This window comes from Lycium barbarum, chromosome 2 (assembly GCF_019175385.1).
Source record: "Lycium barbarum isolate Lr01 chromosome 2, ASM1917538v2, whole genome shotgun sequence".
NCBI classification, from domain to species: Eukaryota; Viridiplantae; Streptophyta; class Magnoliopsida; order Solanales; family Solanaceae; genus Lycium; species Lycium barbarum.
Genome location: NC_083338.1, coordinates 14,932,421 through 14,947,626, shown reverse-complemented (window position 1 = coordinate 14,947,626; position 15,206 = coordinate 14,932,421).

Here is a 15,206-nt window from a genome sequence, read left to right as displayed (position 1 = left end):
TAACCATTCCACATGGCAAATATATGTGCCAAGTGGCACCTAGGTGGTGTGATGATGTGGAAAATCATCACAATGAAGTGGAGTTCGGGGGAAATGGGGTAATTTAGTTAGGTTTTTTTTGTAAAAATAAAGAAGATCTTTTAAAGATAAAAAGTTAAAATACAGAGATAAGAAATTAGCTAACTATTTTTAGACTTTCATTTCCATCCCCTCCCTAAGAAAAATTAATTGGTAGACTCAAATAAAATGTAACTCAGAAAAGTCCTACAATTACGATGATGCAAAGGATAAAAGTAAGAAATTTTAATTACTTGAATATCAAAACTGTAGGCATTAAATTTATCTTTAAATTTAAAAGACTTATATATCAATTATATGGTATTTTAAAAAATCATATATTTAGCTCCAAGTTAAAATTCAAAATAACTTTATATCTCAATTAAAATTTATTAGATTATCTTTTAATTCAAATAATTCAACATTAAAATTGATAAAACTGTAAAACACTAAGAGAAGTTATAATCAACTTCAAATTCAAAAACCTCAACCGATTAGGATGTTGATTTGTATTAATGAAAATCAAAGAGAAAAGAAGGGAAGGAGCCAAAACAACTTGTGTTTATTTTGCTATATTTTCTGGAGATTTTTTTTTTCAAATTCATTTAAAAACAAAGGTTGCATTAACAAACATTTTGTATTCAAATAGCTAAAACATTTTGCAGATTTACTTTGCTTCCATTTTGATAGTTACAACCTTACGTCCAACTTCCACGTAACTTAGCATAGCATAAAAATTAAAAGGAAAAAAAAAAACTTCCACGTCTAATCTAATTAAAAGTGCCGCATTTCGCGTCCAATATTTAGTTCAAAACTTACTATGTGTCTATTTTATATGATGCCACTTGAATTAGTTAGTATTAGTTAGTAGTTAATTAGTTAATAAGTTACATGTGGCTTTTTTCTAGACTGCCACTTGACTTAATGTAGTGCTTTTTTTCTTGGCTTTTAATAATAAAATATTACTATTGTATATAAGCGCGGATGAAAAGATTTTGTCGTCCTCACATTTATGTTTGTCCTATTGAGCTCTTACACGTGGGCTAGCTATTGCCCTCATTCCCTTTCCTCAAACAATTTTCACTTTGGCCTTTGTAATGGTGCATAGTTTGACACTAAAGCAGTATTTTGTGGATTTCTTCTTATTCTTACTCCCTCCGATTAATAATAAGTGGTCGCTTTAGCTTTTTTATTTTGATTCAAAATAAGTGCTTACTTACATAATTATGGAGGAATTAATATTTCAAATTTGCCTCTATTTAGATAAGTGAATCTGTAATCAAGAAACTATATTAGTTAGGTCTTTAATTAAGAATAGTTTAGCCAAAATAATCTATTTTTTTCTAGATGTTAGTATTTTCTTAAGAATACTAGATGTTAGTATTGTTTATTCCTCGTATTTTCGTCCTGTTTCCTTTGTAATCGTATCTCTATTCAAAGTCCATTGTCTTATGCCATCACCGTCTACCTTTGGCCAATAGGTCTCAATCCCCCGAAATCTCGGATACAACTCATTCCAGTTTCTTTAACTGCTAATCATTTTTCCCTCCAGGGTTCCTCCTTTAAATTAAATTAAAATCATTCTGAAACTTTTCCTTGAAAGCATCTCATAGTTGTTCCTTCAATCATGACTTACCAAATGGCTGATGGTCATATTTTTCCTTTACTCTTTCTCTATAAACATGCAAACAATTCAATTTGTGAGAATTTTGGCAGAGTTTTCTCTATAATTCTTACTACCTCATTCCTGTACAGAGTCCAGAAAACACATCCAATGCACACAAAGCAATCACAAATACCCATAATATCTTGCTCAAGTTCTTATATCAACGTCTATCCATATTAATAAAACAGGAAACATACCTTTCGAATGAACAACTTCAATTCTCAGCAATTATCTCGTAGTGGCATAATCAACTGCTTATCCATGATCAAAACATTTGGGGTTAGAATCAGGGACATCATATCATGTGATTTAGCTCTATGGCACGATCTAAGATGAGAAAGAAGGGTCAATCTTTCCTAAATATCTTGCAGCCTCCTGTTTATAAGTGTGGTGCACTGCACACCATAAACAAGACTCTGCTAGACACGGCTTGCAAACAACCCTAGGACAGAACTGCTCTGATACCACTTTGTCACACCCCACCCTAGGTAAGGTGTGATTGGCACCCGGCACCTTGCGAAAACCGAGCGAACCAACTTATAACTCACATCCTCTATGTCTCGAATGGTAACAATAAGATCAAGAGGCTAATATGAATATAATATCATGCATAAGTAAATGTACAATAGACCCATGATGCCGACATTACTACTGTCACACTATGACTAAGCTGTACACAGGAACTGTCTGCAAAGCCTCTATGAACATGACTGAAGTATATAAGTTGGGACAGGGCCCCCGACATACCCTCTTGTCACAAAAAAACATATGCAACTCAGACTCGACAATGCTCCAGGAAGAAGTGGAGCTCACCAACCAAAACTGGTACCTGAAGGCAGCCTACGATGAAAGATCCTCGTCTCGTCTATCTACACCTGTGGGCATGAACGCAGCGTCCACAAGAAGGGACGTCAGTACGAGCAATGTACTGAGTATGTAAGGCATGAAGAGTAGTATGATATCAGAATGAAGATAACATAAGATAAAGTAAGTAATTATACCTCGTATTCCTCTTAAGATCTCTGTCATGTAAACTACTCGTATACAGGAAAATATTTCATACACATCCATGCATACATATGCATTCACATACACTTACTATACATACATCTGTCATATCCGTACCCGGCCCTTTCGGGACTCGGTGCTATCTTGCCCGGTCATATAGGTGCGGTAATATATATAGCATCTTGCCCGGCCATAGAGGCACAGTAGTATATATAGCATCTTGCCCAGCTATATAGGCGTGGTATTATATTGCCCGGCTATATAGGCGCGGTGTTATCTTGCCCGGCCATGTAGGCATGGTATTATCTTGCCCGGCCATGTAGGCATGGTATCATCTTGCCCGGCCATGTTGGCACAATATCATCTTGCCCGGCCATGTTGGCGCGGTGTTATCCCCAACTGATCAGTGGGATGCAATGCATACATACATACATACATACATACATACATACACATAAAAATACATAAATGAAACCAACGTCATCATTAGCACTACCGTCGTCACTATATCATTCCTTGAAGAATTAACCATCGTATGATGAAATCGATAATGTCACGGGAGTCTCGAAAATCATGAACTTAGGTAGCACTAAAAATATAATCGTTATCTTCGCTATATCTCACCTCGAAGTAACGAATGACATGAGATGAGACCATCAACAATAAGTAATATCAAGAGATACATGGAACGGCTCAATAATCTCATAATGCTCTCAAATCATAGCTTCAGAGTTTCTAGAAGAGAATCATCATCGTCACAATCATCATAGAACATTTTTCATTTAACGTCATAAGAAGCTTTAAGAGTCATGAACTTCTAGCTTTTGAAAACAAGGAGGTTGTAGAAACATTTATGGAATCATAACATAGGAATCATGCCTTTGAAAGAAAGGGACGAGCCTTAACATACCTTTTTGGTACTACTCAACGCTTGTCCTCCCAGACTCGTAAATCTATATTAAAGAAAATTTATACTATTGTTAGACACGACTTTATGCGCTTGTCTTAGTCCTTCAAATAAATCTTTCTAGAATCTGCCGAAATTTCGGCAGCATCTCTCCTATATTCTTTACCTCCTCCAAATACCAAAACAGCTCCCAAACAATACCAACAACATCAACAACCATATCAATACCAATATATTCCATAAAACATCCCCCACGATGTTTCTCCAATATTCAAACCAACCATAACAACATCCATAATACCATAATCAAAGAATTATATTCAATTTAGTCTCAAATTAATCCAAAATTCTCTTTCAAACTCACCTCATGGCCATCAACTTTAATTCAACTCTTTATGATTTTCTCCTATGATTCTTTCCTTTCCAAGAATTGCTAAACCTTTACATCATCTTAATCATGTAAATAATAGCAAGAACATACCTTATAGTAGAAGAACTTCACTTTATTCACCCCTTTCCAAAATCAAGTTCAACACCACCTTAAGATGAAACAAGAACAATTATCTTCCATAAATTTTCCTTGAGGTTTTGATGTTAATATTCTCTCTTGATGATTTAGAAAGGTTATGAAAGATTATGGAGTATTATGGAAGATTAGGGAGAATTATAGAAAATTATGGAGGGTTATGGAAAGTTGTAGAACTCTCAAGAGTTCTCTAGAAGAGTGGAGAATGAGAAAATGGTGAAAATATATGAAAATTAATGGGTTAGAGGGGTATTTACAAGTGTGGTTCAGGTCGGGTACTGTAGCAGATTGTAGCAGTACTGTAGCAATTACTGTAGCACGCGTTTCTGCTCGGTCAGCTGAACTTGTAACGTCCAACACTTAAAATTTTTCACGTACGAAACTACGGGGTGTAACATATTTCTACTTGGCAATTTATTTCATCACCACTCCCACAACGAAGGAATATAGCTGGATAATAAAAGTTTATATATTCACTTAGACTTTAGAGGTTACAATTTATATATAGTGATTTGAAGTGATATTGTGACTAATATTATTTACGCCTATAATTACAGAATTGTAAATTTTTAAAGGGTTCAGAGTGAAATTCGGTTTGGCCTATTATGTCATTGGTTGAGCATAAGACGGTGAATTCAAGTTCCATCGCATCAAAAGGGTAAAACATTGGGTTAAAGTCCCGATGCATCATGATGATAAGAGATTGGATTCGAGTCCCATTGCATTAATATGGCTTAACACGCATCTATATGAGTAAGGCGTTGGATTTGAGTCCCAATGCACCAAATTGATGATATAATGATGACTAAGGAAAAATAATGTAATTTCGGCGAAAAGTAATGAAGCTCGTCCCGTTGGATATGCTCCATTCCCTGATGTGAATGTGGTAGCAGTGCCAATAAGTCTCAATGAAGATAAGTGGATAAATATACGAATGTGGGCGTGAAATGAAAAAATAATAATTGTCATCATGTGATAACTATAAAAGGAAGAACACTATGAGTTCTCAAAATGGTCCTTCAAAAGGTGAAGGTAATTTTTACCTCAACGTGGTATGAAAGGTCATTGGGCACGAGGTTGTCGTGCGGCCTAATTTGATTACAATTTATAAATCCTCCATCAATATGAAGGGATAAAATTTCAAAGTGATATTGAGGTGGGTCATATAAATGTGATAAATCCAAGACATGAAAAAGAGTTTATAAGAAAAATTTATGAAGCACGTACAAATGGTTATAGTCAATTCCTTGAAGAGAATGTGATTTCTGATAAGCATCGTGAATGCTCGACCATTATTCAAAGTGAATCTATCAAGATGAGATAAAAATTATGGATAAGAACATGCTCATGTATGGTTAAACAAATACGACAACTCACCTCTATGGGAGCTTTGAGAGAAATAAAGAAATTTTATTTTGGAACAAAAGGTCATTGGTCATGTACTTTTAGTACGTCACAAATATTGTGGTATGTCTTATCATGAATTACCAAAGGACAAAGGTAAGAAATAAGTCTTACTTATAAAAGTTTTTTCTATGACCATAATGGCAATTATTCCCTAAAAGGAGATGTTCACCATATGGATGGTGTTATGAAATATGTGGTAGTACATAATTAATTGGAAGCTCTGAAAGAGACAATTTGTTACTACTCAGAGGAATGAAGTTGTTTATAATATTGATATTTTAGTAAGTCTCAAAAGAAAAAGTTTCAAAAGAAATTGGTAGAAAATGAATTATATTGAGACTATATATTATGGAAAGATTTAGTATCTTCATATTACTACAATTGAAGCGGGTTATAAATATTTATTTAAATGGTTACCCGTCTTTTCCTCTTGTTTGAACTACACAAATAGAAGCATAATGATGGAATCACATGCGATAGTTAGCTAGAAGTTTATTGAAAGAAATATCAGTTGGCATGACCGGTCGGCCATCCCGATTCAAATGTGATGCAAAAATAATTGAGAATTCATGTGGTTATATATTGAAGATATAAAAGATTTTTCAAGAATTCTCTTGTGTTGCTTGTTCTGATGATGACAAATTGATTATTCTACCAGCTAAGGTTGGGAATGTATCCCCTGATTTTTGGAACGTATAAGAGGTGATATATATATATACCAATATTTATATTTTATTGAAAAAAAAATATCGAAACAAAAAACATAACCCCCCCACCCCCCCCCCCCCCCCAATCACTTTGGTATCAGAGCAAAAAGATTTTTGGACCTAAACCTATATCTTAAACCTATATTTTAGACAACATTTTATGAGAAAACCATTTTCTGCTAGACTAAAAAGACGAACTGCTATACCTGTTTATAGACAAGATTATATGAGACAACATAGTTTTACTCAATATATAAGTTATAATTATGGTATGATATATTTCACCCAAAAAAGACTTACAAATCTTAGACAAACAAGAAAGTTTTTAACTGAATACATAGATACATAGACATAGTCCATCACCGAGACTTACATAATAATATAACAATACTAAGTTTAAGAAATAATCTTAATTGGGAAATATTTTTCATCAACGACGAGATAGTTAGAGCTGAAGATCGTATTAGACATCTAGAGCAAAAAGTAAAATTTATCCCCTTAGGGTAATGCAAGATAATTATTTAGAGGTAAAACAAGAGCTAGAAAAAACTATATCAGGAATATATCAGACTAAGTAATACTAAAGAGAATCAGTTAAGATTACAAGAATTAATAGATATAATATCAGGTTTAGAATATAAATTATTAGGACATATAAGATCTAGGAAATACTCTCAAAAGCAGATCCAGGAACGATTTAAGCCATATTAGTTATTTTTATAAGAACACTACCCTTTGTTAGACAAATAGCTATAAACCATTGGTATTTTATATAGAGATATAGAGAAAAGAAGAGAATATAGAAAAGTTGAAAAAGCAGTAAGTTCATATTTTAGAAGTAATAAATATAGAAACTTTGTCATCCCTAATAGAAAATAGACTGTTACAAAGCCAAATTAACGAATATACAATTTCGGCTATAACTTGGGAATTACAAGGCATAAGAGAAGATATAAAAGGACTTACAGATAATATAGAGTATCAAAAGAAAATTTGTAAAATAAGAATTCCTTTAGGATAATAAACAAATTTTGATAAAATAGATACACTAAAGAATCTAGAAAATTTAGACTTAAGAATATACCCAGAAAAGAAATATAGAGCATTAAAAGATCATAGTATTATAAAGTGTAATTTTAGTAACGGAGAACATATATTACATAACGAAGACAAACAATTTAATACACTAGTTGATTTAGTCATAAATTTTAGTGAAAAAAACTCAAGAAAATAATAAACATATTACTAGACTATTAGAAGTCATAGAAGTTTCTCAAACTAATCAAAAGAAGAAGTTCGAAAAATTATAGCGGAATTTTGATTACTTAAAAACGCAAGAATTAGAATTAGAACGAAAAATTCAGATTTTAATTAACAAATCGAAATTAGAAAAATCGCCAATCAAGACTGAAATAGAAAAGCTAATTAAGGCTAGTCTAGAAAAAACCCAAAGAAATTGAAATAAAGACAAACCAGATAATAACACAAACGACACAACAAATAGAAAAACTAAATAGCGATATTAAAGATTTGAAAAGGACACTAGAAGAGCTTAAAGAAATTACTCTTTCATGAACAAATTAACTATACTTCAACAAGAAGCCTCAGAGTTAATAGAAAAATCTATATCTTTACCACACGACTATATAGACTATATACCTACCGCTAAATCTGATCAAATAGTACTAAAACAGAATATTACTATAATTTCTTTATTATTAGAAATAACTAAGAACGTAGAGCAGGCAATAATTCCAAGGTTAGAAATAATAAGCCAGCGCTTAAGAATAATAAGTGAAACACAAAAAGAGAAAAATATAGAAACCCCAAAGAATAAAGAAGTTGAGGAACTAATAGAACAATTGAAGAAGGTTGAAATAACACCTCAGAAAGAAAAAGTTAAAGTAATTAGAAAACCACAAAAATGGACTTTCTTTCAACTAGACCAAGAAACGAAAGAGGACCAGAAAGGCAAGAACAAGAAAGACCCAGAGTAAGTTTTCAGACAATAGAATAGGTAATAACCTTTTATCAAGAATCCTAAATAGGAGAAGACCAGAAGAAAACAATCAACAGCTAAGTGAGGTAATAGACGTAGATAGAGATATACAAATTTTTCAACAAAACCAATTAAAACTATTAAAACCAAAAACTTTATAAAATATAGGACAGTTCTCAAGTACAACACAATTATATAGACATTATAGAGAAGAACAATTATCAGCCATAGGAACTAAAGTTACAACAATAAGTTTAATAGATCCAGCGGCTGTAAGACAAATAAAAAATACTGGAAGAAGTTTAATGCATATGGGATTAATAGTAGTAGGATTAAAAGGATTAACTAGAAAGAACTTAGGAACTAAAGTTTTAATAGTAATTTATGACGATAGATGGTCAGACATGAAAAAATCAATAATAGGATTAACGGAAGTAGACATGACAAATAATGGAGGAATCTTTTATATTAGCCCAGATTTTATAATGAATTTAGCAGAATTTGGAAAGCACATAAAAATAGGAATACAGACCAAGGGATATTAAGAGATGTGTGACGGTAATAATTTATTAATGTGCGTAGGATTTCTAGGAAAAATGACTAATAATAGTAATACAAAATTTAAAATTAAGGTAGAAGATGTAGTAGAAGTAATGGGAAATAGAGGAATAAGACTAATAAAACCCATAAAAATAAATCCTGAAGAATATGCAGGGATAGAATGGAATTTAGAAGATTTTAATAGAAAAAAGATTCTACAGCCAGAATCTCACCTAATGTACACTAATTATAGGGGAGAGACATCTATACGTTTTACTAATTACCACTATACGCCACTATATAAAATAAAGGTAAAATAATAGATCTTTGGAAATGAATAGTAGTAGCAGACTATATAAAAACATATAATGATACAGACGCAGAAACAATGTATAAATATTTAGAAACTTTTTTAGGAGAATCAGCCAAAGCATTATGGGAAGCTTATAAGGAAAATTTTCCAATGGAATTTCAACACTTGGTATCCATGGGAGAAAATCCATATAATTTTACTAATAAAATACATACTTTAATTACAGAGGAAGATCCAAATAGTGGATTATTAGTACTACAAAGAAATGCGGTAATAAAATTAGAACAACTAAGCATAAGTAGTTGGTTTCTTATTAAAAAAATTTTAAACGATTATTTTTACTACTGTACTATTAGTGGAAATGCTTTTGATCAAGAATTAGGTAAAAAATTATTTAATAAACTACCAGGAGCCTTAGGAAGAGAAATAGAAGATGGGTAGAATAAGAGAGACGGAGTAGTGCAGAATCCTAATCTAAAATGGTCTATAGGACATAGAATATATACTACAAGAAAAATGTACCCATATACAGATACAAAAACAGCTAAAACAAAATGAAATGAACTTTTGTAAAAGTGTGGTTTACACTACTCAAAGCTATGATAAAGACAATTATAAAAAGAAAAAGCATAAAAAATACAGAACACATTATAATAGAAATTATCCTCAATACAATAGAAAGAAATATTATCTTAGAAAGTCAGCAGCTAGAAAACCTTACTTAGACAGAAATAGGCGTGTAAGAAAATATCGAACAGAAAGAAATTATAAAAATAAACTAGAATGCTTTACTTGTGGAAGTGTAGAACACTTAGCAAATACATGTCCAAAAAGAATAAATAATAAGACAAGAAATTCTCAACTAATTGAAGATTTTGAGGAAACATTAATAAATGTAGATGAATATATGTCAGACACAGAAAGTATATATTCTTTAGTAAGTGTAGACACTGAAGAAAAAATCAAAACAGACTCATCAGACTCAGAAGCAGAAGAATTAATCAATGAAATAGGATTAGAAAATCTAGACTTAGAAGCAATAGATAATTTAGCAAATATAGCGGAAGACTGTAACCATGAGTTCGAAAGAAATAAAAGATTGGATAGTAATGCATGTTTCTTTTGTAAATGGTATCCTAGTAGAGACAACAGAGCTAATTGTGAAAATTGTTATATAGAAGGATGTACAATGTGTATAGAAAAAGAATTTAAAACAAAAATAAATAAAGAAGAAACTCATTAGAAAATAGAAGACCCTACAATTAATTTAAGAATAATAACATTAGAAACAAGAATAAATGAATTAGAAACTAGACTATGTAAACTAGAAAAGGAAAACAAAAAGAAGTAGATAATGAAGATGAAGAAATAAAATTATCAAATATACAACCAATAATGAGACCATTAAGAACAATATCAGAAGATTCTCAAGCAGAATTAATGAGTATAGAAGACCATGAAGCATTAGTATGTAACGAAGATAAAAAATTAGGAACAATAAAAATACTTGCAAGAATTAAAATAGATGATTATGACATAGAAACATTAGCATTAGTAGATTCAGGGTGCACGAAGTGCATAATAAATAAAAGAATAGTTCCACCTAATTTAATAAAAATTCTAGAAAAACCAATTGCAGCCATGCAAATGGATGGAACACATCATATATAGACATTATGTTCATAAGGCCTACATTAGCTTTATAAATACATGTTCAGAATTTTAAAAACCAAGCTATAAAATACACAAGATATGGGTAAGAGACCTTAATATAAATGTAGATTTTGTCATAGGATTAGACTTTATGTTACATAATAATGGCAGCTGTATGATTACAAGAGATGGAGTAATTTTCTTAAAAAATATTACTCATACACCAGTACAAGTTCTTAAGACTGAAACTAGAATCCGTCATAAGAAGATCCCTACCACAGACCGCATAAACCTGCAAAAGAAAGAAGATAGTTGTTGTAAAGATTGTCAAGAGAATAATACATGTTGTAAAGATAAGCCAGAAATAAAAATTTAACTCTAGAAGAAGAAGAAATTTTAGGAGACGAGGATTCGTTAGAAAAAAAATTATACTTTAATAGATAGAAACAGAGTTATATAATTTTAAAATAGGAATAGAAAGAATATGAGTAATAAAGAATCAAAAAGACCAAGATAATATAATAAAAATACTAGATGAAATAGAAATTATTAGATGAAATAGAAATTATAGGTGAAAAACCATTAAAACATTGGAAAAATAATAGGATTGTATGTAAATTAGATATAATAAATCCAGACTATATAATTAAAACAGCTTCGATTGAAGCAACAAATCAAGATGTAGAAGATTTTAAAGTACAAATAAAAGAACTATTGAATTTAGGAGTAATACGGAGATCTACTTCTAAACATAGATCTGCAGCATTTATGGTAAGAGATCATAGCGAAATAGTAAGAGGAAAAGCGAGAATGGTAATAAACTATAAAAGACTTAATGATAATACCAGGACAGATAGATATAAGTTACCAGAAAAAACAGAATTAATAAATAGAATACAAGGAAAGAAAATATTTAGTAAATTTGATTGTAAATCAGGATATTGGCAGGTACGAATGCATGAAGAAAGTATAGAATGAACTACATTCACCTGTCCTAAAGGACATTTCGAATGGTTAGTAATGTCATTTGGATTAAAGACCGCTCCGCCAATTTTTCAAAGAAAAATGGATAGTATATTTGGAGAATACAAAAGGTTTGTATTAGTACATGTAGATGATATATTAGTATTTAGTAGAGATATTAAAGAACACTTAGGACACCTACAAATGGTATTTAGACTATTTGTAGAAAATGGAATAATAATTAGTAAGAAAAAGATGGAATTATGTAAAAATTATATAAACTTTTTAGGAGTAGTACTAGGAGAGGGTAAAATAAAGTTACAACCTCATATAGCCAAAAAAGCTTTAGAAATGCCAGATAAGTTAGACAATGTTAAAGAATTACAAAAATTCTTAGGAATAGTCAATTATGCTAGAAATTTTATAAAAGATTTAGGAAAAATAGCAGGACCATTGTATTCAAAGACTGGATCTAATGGTCAAAAACACTTTAATACTGAAGACATTAAATTAGTACAAAAAATTAAAGAAAAAATAAAAAACATTCCCGATTTAAACATGCCTCTAGAAACAGACTATTTAATTATAGAAACAGACGGTAGTTTTGAAGGATGGGGAGTAGTACTAAAAGCAAAACCAAATAAATATAGTAATAAAAATGAAGACAAGATATGTGCTTATCAAAGTGGTAAGTATAAAGAAAAAGGAAATATGAGTAGTATAGATGCAGAAATTTTAGCTGTAATATACAAATTAAATAGTTTTAGACTATATATCCTAAATAACCATAAATACTAGTTAGAACAGACTGCGAAGCTATAGTTAAATTCTATCAAAAGATAAATGATAAAAATAGTAGTAGAAGAAGGTGGTTCAATTTCTTAGATACCATTTCAATTTATAATTTAAAATTTGAACATATAAAAGGAAAAGATAATGATTTAGCGAACCAATTAAGTAGACTAAAGATTACTGCTAACTGATTTTCTATTTGAACAGCATGAGACCTTCCAGTTCTCAGACAGCAGACAAGGGAAAGGTATAGCCTCAACCCAAGACACATACAGACAGACAGTATTAGGTAACCTTCATTTTAGATCTACATTTTTATTAGAGAGAAATACTATGGAAAGAATACAATTCAGAGCTAATAATCTAGTAGCTTTTCAGCCATCAAATTGGACTTTTAAAGTATTACCAAAATATGTAATAGACAGACAACAAAGATGCTTAGTAGATAATTTATGGATCTCGCTTAATAGAAAGGATGCTAAACATTTTGTAGCTACTATAAACTCTCTTTGTCAGTATTTTACAGATCAAAATTTAGAGAAAAAATTTAAATTTTATGTTGTAGTGCATGGTAAAACTAATGGTATTTTTCAAACTTGGCTAGAAGTTGTAGACTCTATTAAAGACATAAGAAAACCTCTTTTTAAATCCCTCAGTACAACGTACAAAAAGACATATACAAGATAATTTTTTGTGATCACTATTCTACTATGGCTGAAGTGGTTAAGAGATTAAACCGGCAGAAAGAGACATTGGTTCAAGAAAAAATGAAACTCTTGAATCAAGTGAAGATATTAGAACAAAGGCTACAAGCAATTAAGTTCGAGTTAGTGCAATCACAGAGTTCTCCATCTCCAATAAAAATGGATGAGACGGGTGTGCATTCCCCAATGAATGCAGTCAGACCCACCGTATCGAGAAAGGATACAGCTAGTCCGGTTCAAACGGTAGCCGGTAAAAACTCATCAAATCCGTTGACGGCTATCACTTACCAAAAAGTGAAGATGAGGGATGTTCATCTCTCCAACCAAGACGGAGACTACCAAAGACACTTACGCAAGGAGCAACTTCTACAAAGAAAAGTACACTTGCAAAAAAGAAAAAGAATGAAAAAATAGAAAATATAGTAAAAGAGACACTAGAAAAAAAATTCCAGACAAAAGAACAAGATAAAAATATAGTTAAAAATCCTAGTCCAGAATTATCTCCAAGTCAAGGGATGTCACCAGTCCATAGTTCAGATTTCGAAGGAGATGATATTAATTTCCAGGACAGTGCATTTCAAGACTCTCAAGATCCAAATGATGTAGACTCAGGCATGAGTTTTGATTCAATTGCTCTACACAATCTAGACACTTAGATCAGTTAATGGAGAAAAATAATAGAACCTAAGTAAAAAGAGACAGACGAAGACATTGGTTAGCAAGAAGACAAAATAAAAAAGGTGATACAGAGAACAAAGATAGAAAGACATTTCAGAAAGGAAAATTAAAGGAAAAAGAAGCCAAAGACAATGGCATTTGAAGACTTTACTGGCATCATCTTTCAGAGAGAAAAAAGAAGACTAGACAATGACATTAGAAAAGTAAGACTTTTGGTGGAAATCTGACAAGGACGTCTCAGAAAAAGAAGACCAGACTTTATTAAAGTAGCTTTAATAAAGTAATGGGACAGCTCAGCAAACGGACAAAATTATAAAGTATCTTTTGAAAAGTTTCACGTGACGATGGGGCCCAAGAGCACCCGGCTGAACTCAAAAGATTCTTCACAAATTTGAAGTCCGGAGTTGATGTCCGCCAGACTCCTATAAATAGCAGCGTTTGTGGAGAAGCAAATCATCGAGAAAAAGAGAACATCTGACACTTCTCTCAAAAACCTCTCCATATTCCCCTTCCCTTTCAAATGCCCCAACTCCTTTTTCTAGCAACACCTTTGTAATATAACTTCCTTGTAAAATAGTATTAAGCCTTCAAGTAATTTTCTCTTAGTGTGAAATAGTTTTCGGGTTCCCCGAAAGGGAAACCTCTCTCCATCTTCAAATCATGTAAGTTTTTATCTATGTTTTCTGTACTAATCTCCCTACTATGTAAATTATTTCTACTAATCTCCCTACTATGTAAATTATTCCAGGTTTAATTAAAATATTATGTTGATAATGTTTGAGTAATTACTTACTTGTTATTATGAATCTATTACTCTTAGTATATGGTTATTCTCTTAATTTCTTAATATACTCGATGGATTAATCTGTAAATTCCTAGGTGTTTGAAATGTCGTTTTAATATCCAAATGATAAGGGACGATGTTGGTCGTGGTGACTGGGGTGTGGTTAAAGAAGAGGGATATTAAGAACTAAGATTAAGAAAAAGAGATGAACAGTGTAATAAGATTCATAACTGAACAGAGTTTAAAAAAAATGAAAAAATTGGGAGAATAGGCAGAAAATAAGAAATACACCTACATGATAAGAGGAATCAAGGGGTGAGGGAGTACCGAGTAGGATTGTTTAAAACATTTGCAAAAAAAAACCACTCAATATTGCTAGCCATATTTATATTTGATTGAAAAAAAAAATTATTGAAACAAAAAACATAACCCACCCACCCACCCCCCCCTATCACTTTGTATCAGAGAACATTGTTATATATATGTCACCTGCATGTGGACC